This window comes from Castor canadensis, chromosome 4 (assembly GCF_047511655.1).
Source record: "Castor canadensis chromosome 4, mCasCan1.hap1v2, whole genome shotgun sequence".
NCBI classification, from domain to species: Eukaryota; Metazoa; Chordata; class Mammalia; order Rodentia; family Castoridae; genus Castor; species Castor canadensis.
This window is the reverse complement of record NC_133389.1, coordinates 151,172,323-151,186,835: the sequence shown is the minus strand read 5'-3', so window position 1 is coordinate 151,186,835 and position 14,513 is coordinate 151,172,323. Positions and strand designations below refer to the sequence as shown.

Here is a 14,513-nt window from a genome sequence, read left to right as displayed (position 1 = left end):
AATATGCTATTATATGTATTTTTTCCATAGGAAAGCACAAGGAGCAAACAAAAATATTGTCTCTCAAGAATATTGAGAGATATTCTTGAGAGAACTGTTGAATGAAGTAAAGTTTGGCATGAGAATCTAACTACATGCAACTCCCAAATTCATTTTATAACTCTCATTAAGATTTTAACAGTCCAGATACAGACAGGTCAAGATTTCCATTTGGTATACACTTCCACTCTTTGTGTGAACACTTAGTTCTACAGAACTTTGGCCAAAAAAAGAAAAAAGCAAGAAATCAGCTAAAATTTTAGGGGCTGGTGGAGTGTCTCAAGTCATTTTTCAAGATAAATGTCATAAACTGTGGACAGTCACCAAATGTGATGTTGAAACTGCCTACTAATGAGTAATCCCCTCAAGAATGCTTAAAGGAAAAGTACGCACTGGGAATTATCTCACACTTGATCAGGAATAGTACATAAGTTGATGAGCATAACAAGTTTCTCAATCCCATCGCAAAATAAGATTTTTCCAGAATAGCGTAAATTGGAAAATCAATTTCTAAAATCTCTTTCAAATTTGAAACAGACTGTTTTCTAGATCTTGCAACATGTGTTGATACTCATCTTAATTCTCAAGGGTTTTACCATGTGTTCAGTCAGCTCCAAGAAAGCAGCACTCAGGAAGCACCAGAGGATGCCTTGCGTCTCCCTCTGTATTTATGGAGGCATCATTCCCTAATGCAATTCTGCATGCTGTTGCACTCTGGATAGGGTTTTCCTGCTCAGATATTCGGGTCTCATTGATTTTTTCCATAACATCCCAGGATGCCTTTAGTGATTCAAATGTTGCCAAAAACTGACTATGAAATTAAGATGCTCTGTGGTGTCCAGAAAACAGATCACAGAACAGGGAAATCCACAAAACAATTTGGTATTCTGCAGGGTATTTGGCTTTCAACTGGGAGTGATTAGCTACTCACTACCGGAAGCATCTTCTGTTTTTAACTTGATGGTACTGAAGCAAGTATCTACTTATCCAAGTTTATCCCCACCCACATTTCCTATCTCTTCAATAACAACGGGGGCAGGGTGGGGAGGAAGTAGTGCATATGGCTCTTGCCTGTTCTTTTAGGCAATTTCTCAAACCAGCTTTAACTCTATCATAAGGCTCACTAGACCAGAGGGTGCTGCATTCTCTGTAGACTATTTGATGGTTTCAATTAAATATTGTTCTCAGGGGTCAACTACATAGTAATCTTACATTCTACCATTGTAATTCTTCAGGGAACAGTATTCTAAAATGGAAATCTCCTTCCTGTCCCAAAATGAATCCTTTGGGGGCTATTTTCACTGTCCCTAGAGTCACAGGAAGGCTCTCAGCAGATGGGAGCTAGCATATGTGTACTCTGGCATGTGCCTGTACCCATGTATATTACTGTTGATTTATGAGTTCCCACTTAACAATGAGTTAAAATCTGTGTCAGTCAATATTTGCTTATCCCGCATTTGGCCAAGAAAAGCTTCCTCAACCTGGCTTCTGTATCTTTTTGACATGTCCTTTGGTTTTTTGAGCATTTCCTTGCTTTGTGTCACATGCAAATGTTCTATGTACAGCTTGTCCTTTCCCTTCCCTGGTGCTGGAATCAGCCATTCTTCAAAGAGTGTTGATTCCTTTTAGTATTTAGATAAGAGCTTTGCCACTGAGCTATAGTGTTAGAAGTCAAGCTCTCACTGTCATTGTCAGGTAGCTGCTCCGAAGCTCTTTCAATATGCAGAGCTATGGAATAATCACAACACACATACACATATTTATTTCTATTCATGTCTGTATTTCTAGAAATCCACAGGTCCTCTCAAGCAATTCACATTCAAATATAAATATACAGGGTTTACTAGGCATAACCCATGACTGTAATCCTAGCTAATTGGGAGGTTGAGAGTGGGAGAATCAAGGTTTGAGGCTAGCCTGGGCAAAAAGCCCACAAGACCTCATCTCAAACAACAAAAAACTGGGAATGGTGACACACTCCTGTTATCCCAACTATGTGGGAAGCATAAATAGGAAGATCATAGTCCAGGTTGGCTCAGGCATAAATGCAAGACCCTACTGGAAAAAACTCCCTAAAGCAAAAAGGGCTGGGTGTGGCTCAGGTGGTGTAGCACCTGCTTAGCAAGCACAAGGCCCTGAGTTCAAACCCTAGTTCTGCAAAAATTACTTAATTAAAGGGTTTATTCTGGTTTTATCCCTTTTCACTTTTACAGCTCCCTTCTCTGGTGAGCTATCTACTTATTTGATTAACCCCCCTCATATGTAACCAATTTCCTAATGTTATTCCTGGCCCTCCCCTGCATGGACACCCTCATCAACCTACTCAGGACCTGATACCCTATGCCAGACAACTACTCTGCTTGAATGTCTAGTTGAATGGTTTTAGAGGTGGAGTATTAGGAAGGGAAAAAGGAAAGGGAGGAGGAGGGGAGATAAAAAGTCATGAATAAGGGCTGGAGGTATAGCCCAGTGGTAGAGCACTTGCCTAGCATGAGTAACACTATGGGCTCCATCCCTGGCACTGAAAAAATAAAAAATAATAAGCAAACAAATAAATAAATATCATGAGTGGGAGGGTGAGAGGGATAAGTGGTTGGTTTGGGGGTAGAAAAATACAGTTAAATAAGAAAAAGTTCTGCGGTTCTATAACACAATAAGGTGACTACAGTTAACAATAATTTATTGTCTACTTCAAAATCGAAGAAAGGATTTTTTATGTTTCTTACACAAAGAAATGATTAATGTTTGAGGTGATAGACACCCTAATTTCCCTGGCTTGAGTATTACTTATTACACATTGCATATACTTATGTATTAGATGTATTTATGAGATATGTGTTTTCATAAGTATATACAATTATTATGTATCAATTAAAGTTATTTTAAAAATAATGAATATTGAATTTTTAAAATGCTTTTACTGGATCTGATTATTCCTTCCCCAGAGGCAATCTTTTGCTTCTTTTAGATGATTATTTTAATTATGTTTCTAAATAACCTGATTATACTGCTAATTCTTGATATTTTTTCAGGTTTGGGCTCTCTTCCCATTGACTTCATACTATCCAAGAGAAGATTATAGCTGTTTCTCTACTACTTCAACTCTGTTCACCCCAACCTTTTTATTTGTCCATCTTCTTAAAATGGTAGTATTCTGATTTTGACTAGATTAAACTTCAATGCTATCACTACAGGTTAAATATCCCTTATCCAAAACACTTAGGACCAGAAGTGTTTTAGATTTCATATTGGAGGAGGGGGCTAGAATATTTGCATATACATAGTAAGCTATCTTGGGTTGAGGCCTAATTCTAAGCACAAAATTCATTTGTGTTTCATAGATACCTTATACTCATAGCCTGATAGTAATTTTACACAGTATATTTAGTGTGCATTCATTTTGACTCTCTCTCATCAGAAACCAGGTATGTGGAATTTCCTTCCTTCCTTCCTTCCCTCCCTTTTTCCCTCCTTCTCTCCTTCCTTCCTTTCCTCCAGTGTTGAATTTTGGAGAGCATTTCAGGTTTTTGGTTTAGGATGCTCAACCTGCATTATAATTATGCAAACAATAGTCACAGCCAGTCACATATCAAAGTGTGATTCCTTTTCTTTTCTGCATAGCATTTACTTTCCAACACAGAAACTCCTTGTGAGTTATCTAAATCTCATCTCAATTTATTGACACAAAGGTATATTATTATTTTCAGATTCCCAAAGAAATCACTTCAAGAACCATTGAACGATTCAGACAGAACGGATTTACCTCTTCACAGAATACTCAGCCATCGTCCTATTTCCCTTAACTATTGTCAGTCTGACAATTCATTTCATCTCCTTTTTGCATGGATATTCTGCATCATGGACCCTATGTCTTTCATCCAACAGTAATTTCCTGAGAATAGTTGAGAACTTGCAGTGTACAAATGCCTTTATTTGCTGTTGTTTTGTTTGAGATAGGATCTCTTCATGTTGTCCAGGTTGGCCGTGAATCCCTCAAGGGATTTCCTGGCCTCAGCCTCACTAGAGCTGGGAGTATAGGCATGTAGTACAGCACCCGGTTTGGAAATACTTTAATTACCCTTCGTGTGGGCATACACATTCTAGGTTGGAATTAGTTTTCTTCAGAATGTGGGAAGGAATTTCCACCACTGTCTTAAAAGACAGTGTGATGCTGTCAAATCATCCAAATCACTTTCATTCCTTTTTTTTTTTTCCCTAGGGAAGAAGCATTTCATTTACTTGTGACGCTGGGGATCAAACCCAGGGCCTTACGCAAGCTAGGCAAGCATTCTATCGCTTAGCTACATCCCCAGACCTTGATTCATTTTTATCTTATTTGCATGTGTGTATGTGTGTGTGAGCTTTGCCCGACTCTCCTCTAGGGAAGCATGAAGCACCTTCTCTGACCTTGGTATTCTGAAACTGCAGCATGTCCCTTGCACCCACAATTTACATTCACTGTGCTGAGCTCTCAGGGCCATTAATCTGGAAGCACAACTTTTTTAGTTCTCTTACATGTTCAGTTGGTGATTTGTCCCTTCCATTTTTTCTGTTTTGTGTCTTTTTTTTTTTTGAATATTGTACCTTCTGAACTTGCTCTGTATTTTTCTCCTATTTTCCATTGTTTTGTCTTTTTAATTTAACTTTCTGGGACACTTCCTCTATTTTCCATCTTTTCTACTGAGGCTTATTTTTTTTTTCAGTCTCATCTCTTTATTGAAAAATATTTGCCAGCTACACATCAGACAAAGGACTGATAACCAGAATATACAGGGAACTTAAAAAACTAAATTCTCCCAAAACTAATGAACCAATAAAGAAATGGGCATGTGAACTAAACAGAACTTTCTCAAAAGAAGAAATTCAAATGGCCAGAAAACACATGAAAAAATGCTCACCATCTCTAGCAATAAAGGAAATGCAAATTAAAACCACACTAAGATTCCACCTCACCCCTGTTAGAATAGCCATCATCAGCAACACCACCAACAACAGGTGTTGGCGAGGATGCGGGGAAAAAGGAACCCTTTTACACTGTTGGTGGGAATGTAGACTAGTACAACCACTCTGGAAAAAAATTTGGAGGCTACTTAAAAAGCTGGACATCGATCTACCATTTGATCCAGCAATACCACTCTTGGGGATATACCCAAAAGACTGTTACTCCAGAGGCACCTGCACATCCATGTTTATTGCGGCACTATTCACAATAGCCAAGTTATGGAAACAGCCAAGATGTCCCAGCACTGACGAATGGATTAAGAAAATGTGGTATCTATACACAATGGAATTTTATGCAGCCATGAAGAAGAACGAAATGTTATCATTCGCTGGTAAATGGATGGAATTGGAGAACATCATTCTGAGTGAGGTTAGCCTGGCTCAAAAGACCAAAAATCGTATGTTCTCCCTCATATGTGGACATTAGATCAAGGGCAAACACAACAAGGGGATTGGATTATGAGCACATGATAAAAGCGAGAGCACACAAGGGAGGGGTGAGGATAGGTAAGACACCTAAAAAACTAGCTAGCATTTGTTGCCCTTAACGCAGAGAAACTAAAGCAGATACCTTAAAGCAACTGAGGCCAATAGGAAAAGGGGACCAGGAACTAGAGAAAAGGTTAGATCAAAAAGAATTAACCTAGAAGGTAACACCCACGCACAGGAAATCAATGTGAGTCAATGCCCTGTATAGCTATCCTTATCTCAACCAGCAAAACCCCTTGTTCCTTCCTATTATTGCTTATACTCTCTCTACAACAAAATTAGAGATAAGGGCAAAATAGTTTCTGCTGGGTATTGAGGGGGGGAGTGGGAGGGGGTGGAGTGGGTGGTAAGGGAGGGGGTGGGGGCAGGGGGGAGAAATGAACCAAGCCTTGTATGCACATATGAATAATAAAAGAAAAATGAAAAAAAAAAAAAAAGTTCAACATTTAAAAAAAACTTGTGAAATGTAAGTTACATTCGGAATGATGCATAAGATGTAAATACACACTTTAGCAAAGAATTATAAAGCACAGGGCAGTGGTGCATGTCTGTAAGACTCAATTACTCAGGATCACTTCAACCCAGAGGTTCCAGGCCAGCCTGGGCAACATAGTAAGATCCTGTTTAAATCAAACATCCACGTATCATCACCCAAGACTAGAAATAGAAGCATCTCAAGAGGCCCTAGGTGCCCCTCCCTAGCATAACTACTTCCTCCACCAGGGCCAACCACTACCTAATTTTTGCATAATTATTTTCTTGACTTGATAAATTTTACCACTTATGTATGTGTCTCTAGATGGTATGGCTTATTTTGACTGTTTTTTTTAAGTTTATGTGAATGAAAACCAAGCTATATTCCTTAGTATCTTCCTTTCTATGCTTAGCATTATAATCAGGAGACGCATTGTGTTATGTGTAGGGATCGTTAACTGATTTCATTCTTAGAAAACCTAGGAGAAAATCTTTGCAATCCTAGCGTAGGCAAAGATTACATAGAACACACAAAAAATGCACTGATCAGCCAGGTACCAGTGGCTCATGTATGTATCCACACAAAGACTCATACACAAATGTTTCTGGCAGCTTTAGTCATGTTAACAGCAATCTGGGAATAATTTAATTACCCAAAAATATGCAAATGGTTTATCCCATACAATGGAATACTATTCAGAAGTAACAGGAAGAAAAGCACTGATTTATGCAACAATATGAAGAATTGTGTCTGATATGCATGATGAAATATTTAGTGAGTAGCTAAAATACATCCAAAATAAGATGGATAAAAGCAAGAGTGGCAGAATCTCCTAGTAGATTCTGTTGGTGAGTATATGGGTGCTCACTGTAAAACACTCTCTGCTTTATGACTGAATATTTTTCTACTAAAATGTTTGGAAAGAAAACATTGTGTTCAGTGAAAGAATCCAGACCCAGGAATGTTCATAGTACATAGTTCATTTATACAAAATTGTAGAGCAGACAAAACAAATCCATAGTGACATAAAGTACATCCGTGCCTGTTCATAAGGGAGAAGTGTTGATTTATAGGAGCAGGAGGAAACTTTTGGGGGTGATGGAAATATTCTGTACTTTCATTGGGTGGTAGAAATGCATTTGTCAAAAAATCACTGCACTATATGCTTAAAAAGAGTTTATCTATTTATATAAATTATACATAGAGAAAGCTGATTTTAAAAGAGGCAAATGAAAACAGAATTGATGCTCTGTGCTGCTAAGTGGATCTAATCCATTCTGAGCACTTCAGTGGCTGATCTGGCTAAGCTATCCTTGGAGAACTTCCAATGTCAGTATTTTCAGCTTTCCTTTTAAGTTGGTAAGACTTAGCAGCCATAACTCTTCCAATTCCTGCCTGCAGGGGGAAGGTCTGGTTGCCAGGGCTTCCAATGTGGAGCACGTAAAGCTTGATGAGGCCTCCAAACTCAGCAGGCATTACTTATCTTGGATGGACACTCTTGACCTCTCCTGCTCTACTGAAATCTGTTCTTCCATTGCTTCTATGACCCACTCTCTGCAGATTTATCTCTCACCTCTCTTTCATTCCTGCTCAGTCTCTATTTTGTTTGCCTTTCAGATGTTGGTTTTGCCCTTGACAGTTTTCTTTTCCTTAACCGGAATTTAATTATCCATAACCATTCATCCATTGACTTTATTTCTCTAGTTTCTGCATCCATCCAAGCTCCTCTGCCATGCTCTGTTATGTTCTGTCTGGTGCTTTTCTTTTCTTTCTTTCTTTTTTGGTGGTGGTACTAGAGTTTGAACTCAGGGCCTCACGCTTGTTGCTTTTCTTTATGAAACACAAAACGAATATATTAAGAATAGAATCTGACAGAGAGATAGTGACGGTCAGAGGAGAGAAAAATCATCAGAGTCGAAGACCACCAGCTGGTCCATCAATGTCACAGACTTGGAGGGAGATGCTGACACAGATGGAGGCGAAGCTTAGACCCAGTTGTGGCATCTTTGAGTCATACTGCTGCTCTGTACTTGTGATGACCTACTTCCATTCCGCTGTTCCACAGCAGGATAGCTCTTTCTCAACTCAAAGTCAATGCTCAGGCACTCTGGGTTTCCTTCTTTTATTTTTGAACATTTTTAATAATAAAATGGGAAGAAAATATTGGACTACATGAAAGAAGCTAGACACAAAGGAGTATGTGTTGCTTCAGTACCTAACACTGAAGCTAAAAGTAGTGCTATTTTTAAAAAAAAGAAAGAAAAGGAAAACATAATGCTATTCTCCACAGTTTCAGGTACAGGCTCCACAGGAGAGTCTGTTATGCACACATCCTCTCCTAGGGCTTAAAAGGCTAAGCTCCCCTTTTTAGGGGAGCTTCCAAATGGTAGCATACAGTAAGTGGTAGTTAGGGCATATTAATATGTACCTAATACACAATTATCTCATGTCCTTTCGCAGGGAACATTCTCACCTTGCTAATGGAAAAACTGAAGCTCAAGGAGCTAAATAATCCAGTAACCAGAGTTTAAAGTCATACAGGTAGTAACGGGCAGAGCTGGAGTTCAAAACTCTGGGCAATAGAAGCCTGTTGTATGCTGTTAATCAGAAGGTGACCATGTTGGGAATACAGTTACCTCACCAATGCTTCCTAGAAGAACACCAAGCATTGGCCATACCTGGATAACCAGGCCAACCAGTCCCTGAATTGCTGTGGATCTTAAGGCAGGTCTTTCTAGACTACTGGGGACTACTGGGGTTTGTGGCTGCCAAACTTTGTTTGGGCAAAGTAAGGATTTTAAAAACAAATGTATCTCCAAAATGAATATATTATCTACTATCCCAATCATTTGTAACAGAAAAAATTAAATATATGTACAACAGGAACCAAGTTAAGAACAATCCTTTAAATTAATATCTTGTGTTATATGTAAGATTCACTATATTGTACATACATTTCTCATTTTTTTTCACACACTAAAGAAAAATTTCTTACAGATCAGTACCCATCCTTAATTTGAAAGAACTCCAGATTAGAACCTCCATCACCTTCTCCACCCACCTAGAGTGGAAGTCCTTTATGGTGGTCAGTGGATTTACCTAGGCCTGCCTTGCATAACCCCTGCTTCCTACCACTTCAACACACACAGTTTGACTTCTAGTACAAGTACTTCTTTGCCTGAGGGGTTTTTTTCTGGCTCACATTGGGATCTCATATTGCCTTTCCATTTGACAGACCAGTAAGGCCAGCCATTTAACTCCCTCCCTCTGTGCCATTCCCATCCCTGTCTCCAGCAGCCCCCACACAATGTTTAGGTACATGTCTGGGGACACTCTAGTCTGCAAGTTCACTCTCCATCCACATCCCCCTAGAAACAGCCACTCTTATGCTTAGGTTCAGATTGCAGCACAGTTTGCCCTAGAGTTATGGACTTGGGCAAGAGGCAATAAAGGCTAGGTAGGAGGCTAGGAGATTTCTGATCATAGAACTTCAAGTCTTGGGTACACAGTTCTAGATGGAGAGTCTCTGTGTGGGCATGTCCTCTTGGTCTCACAGACTTCTCCCACCTCTGATTATTGTCTCCACCTGCCATGTAGATCAGGGACCTTCAAAATTGACGCCACAGCTGGGTCCCCACTTCCCTGGGCCCAGGAGCACACTGCTCAAGACTTTCTTTCTCCACACTTAACAAAGAACCAACAAATATTCATGTTTTCATCAAATTTAGTCACTATTAATCTTGACTGCACATTAAAATCTTCCCAAGGAACTTGCAAAACCTCAAAGTTCAGGTACCATCCCAGGCTAATTAAATCAGAATCTCTGCCAGTGAGTCTCAGGGATTAGTAGTTTTTAAAACTTACTGTATGATTTCAATGTACAGCCAAGATTCAGAACAACTGATCTAATCCAAATATTTTTCTCTTTTCCTCCTTTCCCAGCCACAACCTAATTTTCAAATGAAAAGTAAGAGGCTTAAAACTAGTAAACAGATTAAGAAACTCACATCTACCTATTGGCAGAACTGGGACAAGATCTCAAGGCTCCCAATAATTATCCAGTGCATTTCCTTACATCATAGTGACTTGGGAAGTGGAGAATTAATAACCACAAGAAAGACTCCATGTCTTCTCTTTCTAATATGCTAGATTTCCATAAGAGAAGTCAACTGTAAATTTGTACCATCAGACATCACAAGCAAAGCTAGGTGCAGAAATTTGTAATTAAATCATTTCCAAAAATACAACTGGCACTATTGCATAAGGGTTAAGAGTATTGACTCTGAAACCAGTTTGGGGTTTGAATTCTAGCTCTGCCTTTCACTAGCTATGTGATCTGGGGCAAGTTTCCTCTTGATTTCTCAATTTTTCTTCTATAAAAATGTAACAAAAGTAATAGTCCTGACCTCATAGAAATACTGCAAAATCTCAATCTTTAGAATATGCCTGGCATATGGTAGGTGCTAAATAAATTAACTGAACACTATATACTGGCATTGATCTTATCTCTTGAAATATAGTAAGATGAAAGGCAAAAGTCTTAGAACTTAGAATTTGATGAATAATCTTCATTTCATCTCTCCCCAAACTTGTTCCCCCATGGTTAAATGCAAAGAAGTGTCTGGGTGTGGGTGGTACACGCCTATAACACTAGCACTAGGAAGGTTGAGGCAGGAGGATTGAGAGTTCAAGGCCAGTCTTGGCAACCTAGAGACTCTGTCTCAAAATACAATAATAATAATACTAATAAATGCAAAGGGACAAATAAATTTTTAATTTCTATCACTTTAGGAGGCTATACTATAACATCCATTAATTCATCATTCATCGAATGAACATTTTTGAGCTTTTACTATGTTCCAGATTCTGTGTAAAGAAATAGAGTCCCTGGGCTGATAGAGTGGCTCAAGTGGTACAGTGCCTGCCTAGCAAGCATGAGGCCCTGAGTTCAAACTCCAGTGCCGCCAAAAAAAAAAAAAAAAGAAATACAGTCATTGTCTTCAAAGAATTCCTAAGAAGTCACGCGCTGGTGGCTCACACCTGTAATCATAGCTATTCAGGAGACAGAGATCAGGAGGATTATGATTCCAAGCCAGCCCAGGCAAATCGTTTATGAGACCCTATCTTGAAAAAAACCATCACAAAAAAAGGGCTGGTGGAGTGGCTCAAGGTGTAGGCCCTGAATTAAAATTCCAGTACAGCAAAAAAAAAAAAAAAAAAAGAATTTCTAAGGAGAACATGTAGATATAAAACTCTTATTGGATAATGCATTATGCATGCATTTGTGTGTAATTATACATATAATTTTTTGATAATGCATATGATATATATATAAACACCTTATTCATCAGGAAATAATTTTAGTCAACAAACCAGTCAAGAAATAAAAAGTAAGGAAAAAGTGGCATTTGAATGTGCAAAAAAGGTACCATTAAATTAATTCGGTTTATTTATAAGATCCTTGGGGTCTTGTTATTTTTATCACAAATGCTAACAAGTTCCTTGGCTGGTTTCCTAGATTATTAGAAGCTGAGAATTAGAAAAAGGGCTTCCAGAGCTGGATCAGGAGCAAGAAGTGGCAGCTGGCTGTGAATGATGCAAAAGAATGTATGATGGAAATGACAGAAAAAGCATCTGGAGTCATCGAGTGTCTGGGCATCTCTGTGCTGTGGACCAGTGCATTAGCAGATGTTTTCCTCAGAGCCTGAGTCAGACAAAGGATAAAGGATGTTCTGTGCATACTGTTTCAAGAGGAAGAAAAATACTTGGTGCATTTTAGAAAGCTCGTTGTACAAAATGACTCAAATACCAAAAAAAGGCTTAATTTTTTTTCTTTTATTATTCATATGTGCATACAAGGCTTGGTTCATTTCTCCCCCCTGCCCCCACCCCCTAAAAGGCTTAATTTTTATAGAGTTGAGTTATCTGGAGGATTCACTTAAATGATGACATCAAATAACTGGGAAAACATTGTCTTTGATTGTTACTAACAAATAATAACACTAAATCCTACAGTAAGAACAAGTATAATATATAATAAAAATGTTATTTATAGGTTAAAGATGAGAACAAAGGAAGGCTTCAAGCTGGAGGCATTGGGGAGGAGGACTAGAGTCTAATGCTAGGTCTGACAGCTACTTGAGAAAAAGCATGGTTGCAAGATTAAGAGGAGATGGTCTCAATAAGATAACTATTATTGTTGGAGCTGTTAAAAATGCAGCAGAAGAAATCCTAGTTGAATCAACTCCCTACTGTGAAAGTTTACAGCCTTTGCTGGGTTAGAAAATCAGTATGGAAAAAATGCCTTGTGAATTTATGTTGAGACTATGTGTACTGAGTCTAATCCATGAATCTACCCAACAGACATTCATTGAGCACCAAGACTGTGTCTGGCACTATTCTAGGCACTGAGGGTATCTCCAAGAACAAGACTGGCTCTGCTCTCAAAGAGGCTCTAGAGTATGGACTACTGAAAAATAACAGAGAATACACTAACGATTGTGTATTTTTAATCACTGTGTAAGTAATAAGTGCACTTCTCATTTAAAGAAAACAAAAACCTTACTACTCCATTATTCAAAATCATATAGACTTGATACAGTAGATAGTGTATTTTAGCAGAAAGAACAGGGGCTTTGAAGTCACAGATCTGAATTCAAATTTTGATTCTGAATCTTAATGAATATCTGTCTGACCTTAGCTAAGTTGAATCTCTCTGAACCTCCTTTTCCTTATATGAAAATCGAAATGATGAATATTGTCTTGTGTAGGGAGTAAATGTGATGCTATATGTAGTGATAGTGGATCAAGGCGATGGAGAATTGGGCATTCTTTGCTTTAGTGAGGGCACCGATTTAGTTTTGGGAAGGGTCCATAACTATTGATGGTAACAGGAAGCAGAATTCAGAAATAAAATAGGCCAGGTATAGTGGCTCACATCTATAATCCCAGATACTAGGGAGGTAGAGATTGGGAGAATCACAATTGAAGGCCAACCAGAGCCAAAAAGTTAGCAAGACTCCATCTCAATCAATAAGCCAGGCATGGTGACTTTAGACTGCAATACCAAACTACTTGGGAGGCTGTAGGTATAAGGATCACCATACAATGCTGGCCCCAGGCAAAACTGTGAGACCCTATTCAAAAAAATGACTGACATAAAGAAAAAAGGGGGGCTTAGGGTGTGGTTGAAATTGTAGAGCATTTGCCTAGCAACCAGAAGGACCTGAGTTCAAAAACAGTGTTGCCAAAAATGGAAGGAAGGAAGGAAGGAAGGAAAAGGAAGAAAGAGAGAGAGAAAGAGAGAAAAGTTACAGACAAATGGGAATTCTAGTATAGACTGTATATTAAATAACACAGTGTATCCATATTAAATTTAATAAAATAAATCTATGTTGTCTTAACATCTAGGCTGACATAACAGAATACCATAGATTGGTATAAATAACAGAAATTTATTCCTTGGAGTTCTGGAGCTGGGAAGATCAAGGTACTAGCAAAGTTGGGTCTAGTGGGGGCCTGCTTTCTGTTTCATACGTGATCATCTTTTTTCCTGTGGCCTCACATGGCAGATAGGGAGAGGAAATTCTCTGAGGCTCCTTTATGAGGGCACTAATCCCATTCACAAGGACGCCAAACTCATGACCTAATCAGCTCTCTAAAGTCCCCCTCAAATACAATTACACTGGAAATTAGGTTTCAACATAGGAATTGTAGGAGAGCAAAAGCATTCAGTCTGTCACAGGTGTGATAGTGGTATTGTAATCATGTAGGAGATACAGATTGAGGAAATTTGGGGTAAAGTGTTATGATACCAAGTGTGAGAGAGAGAGAGAGAGAGAGAGAGAGAGAGAGAGAGTGTGTGTGTGTGTGTGTGTGTGCGTGCATGGCAGAGAGAGGAACAAATGTGGCTAAATATTAACGCTTGGTGTCCTTAGATTAAGGGCAAATGTATATTCTTTAAACATTTCTGATTTTCAATATTGAAATGTTTTAAAATAAAAAAGTTGGAAAAATACTATGTTTATCAGGTTTCTGCCACTGCCACAAAATACCTGAGAAAATCCACTTACCAGGAAGAAAGGTCTAATTTGGTTCACAGTTTCAGAAGTTTCCATCCATGGTGGTTTGGCCCCATGGTGTTGTGTCTATGGTGGGGTAGAACATCATGGTGGAGAGCTTTGGTGGAGCAAAGCTGCTCACATCCTGACAGCCTGGAAGTAAAAAAGAGTGGAGAAAAGGACCAAATATAGCCTACAAAAGCACACCCCTAAGGAACTAACTTTTCCAGTGAGGCCCCACCTCCTAAAATTTCCATTGTCTTCCCAAAGCACCATCAGGTGAGGACCAAGCCTTCAACATAGGAGCTTTGGAAGGACATTTAAGATTCGAACTATAGCAAATACCATATGTGGTTCTATGTTCTACAGATTATATTTGGAAAGCAAGACATCTGAAGCACATCACCTTGCCCTGAGGCATTTTTGTTTGTGGTGGGGTTTTTCTGTTT

General features: G+C 38.8%; 1 pseudogene; it reads right to left on the bottom strand.

Annotated features, from left to right (window-relative positions):
* Positions 1-298: 298 nt before the first annotated feature.
* On the bottom strand, positions 299-1,813 carry LOC109688495 (E3 ubiquitin-protein ligase FANCL pseudogene; annotated as a pseudogene).
* Between the last annotated feature and the right edge of the window lie 12,700 nt (positions 1,814-14,513).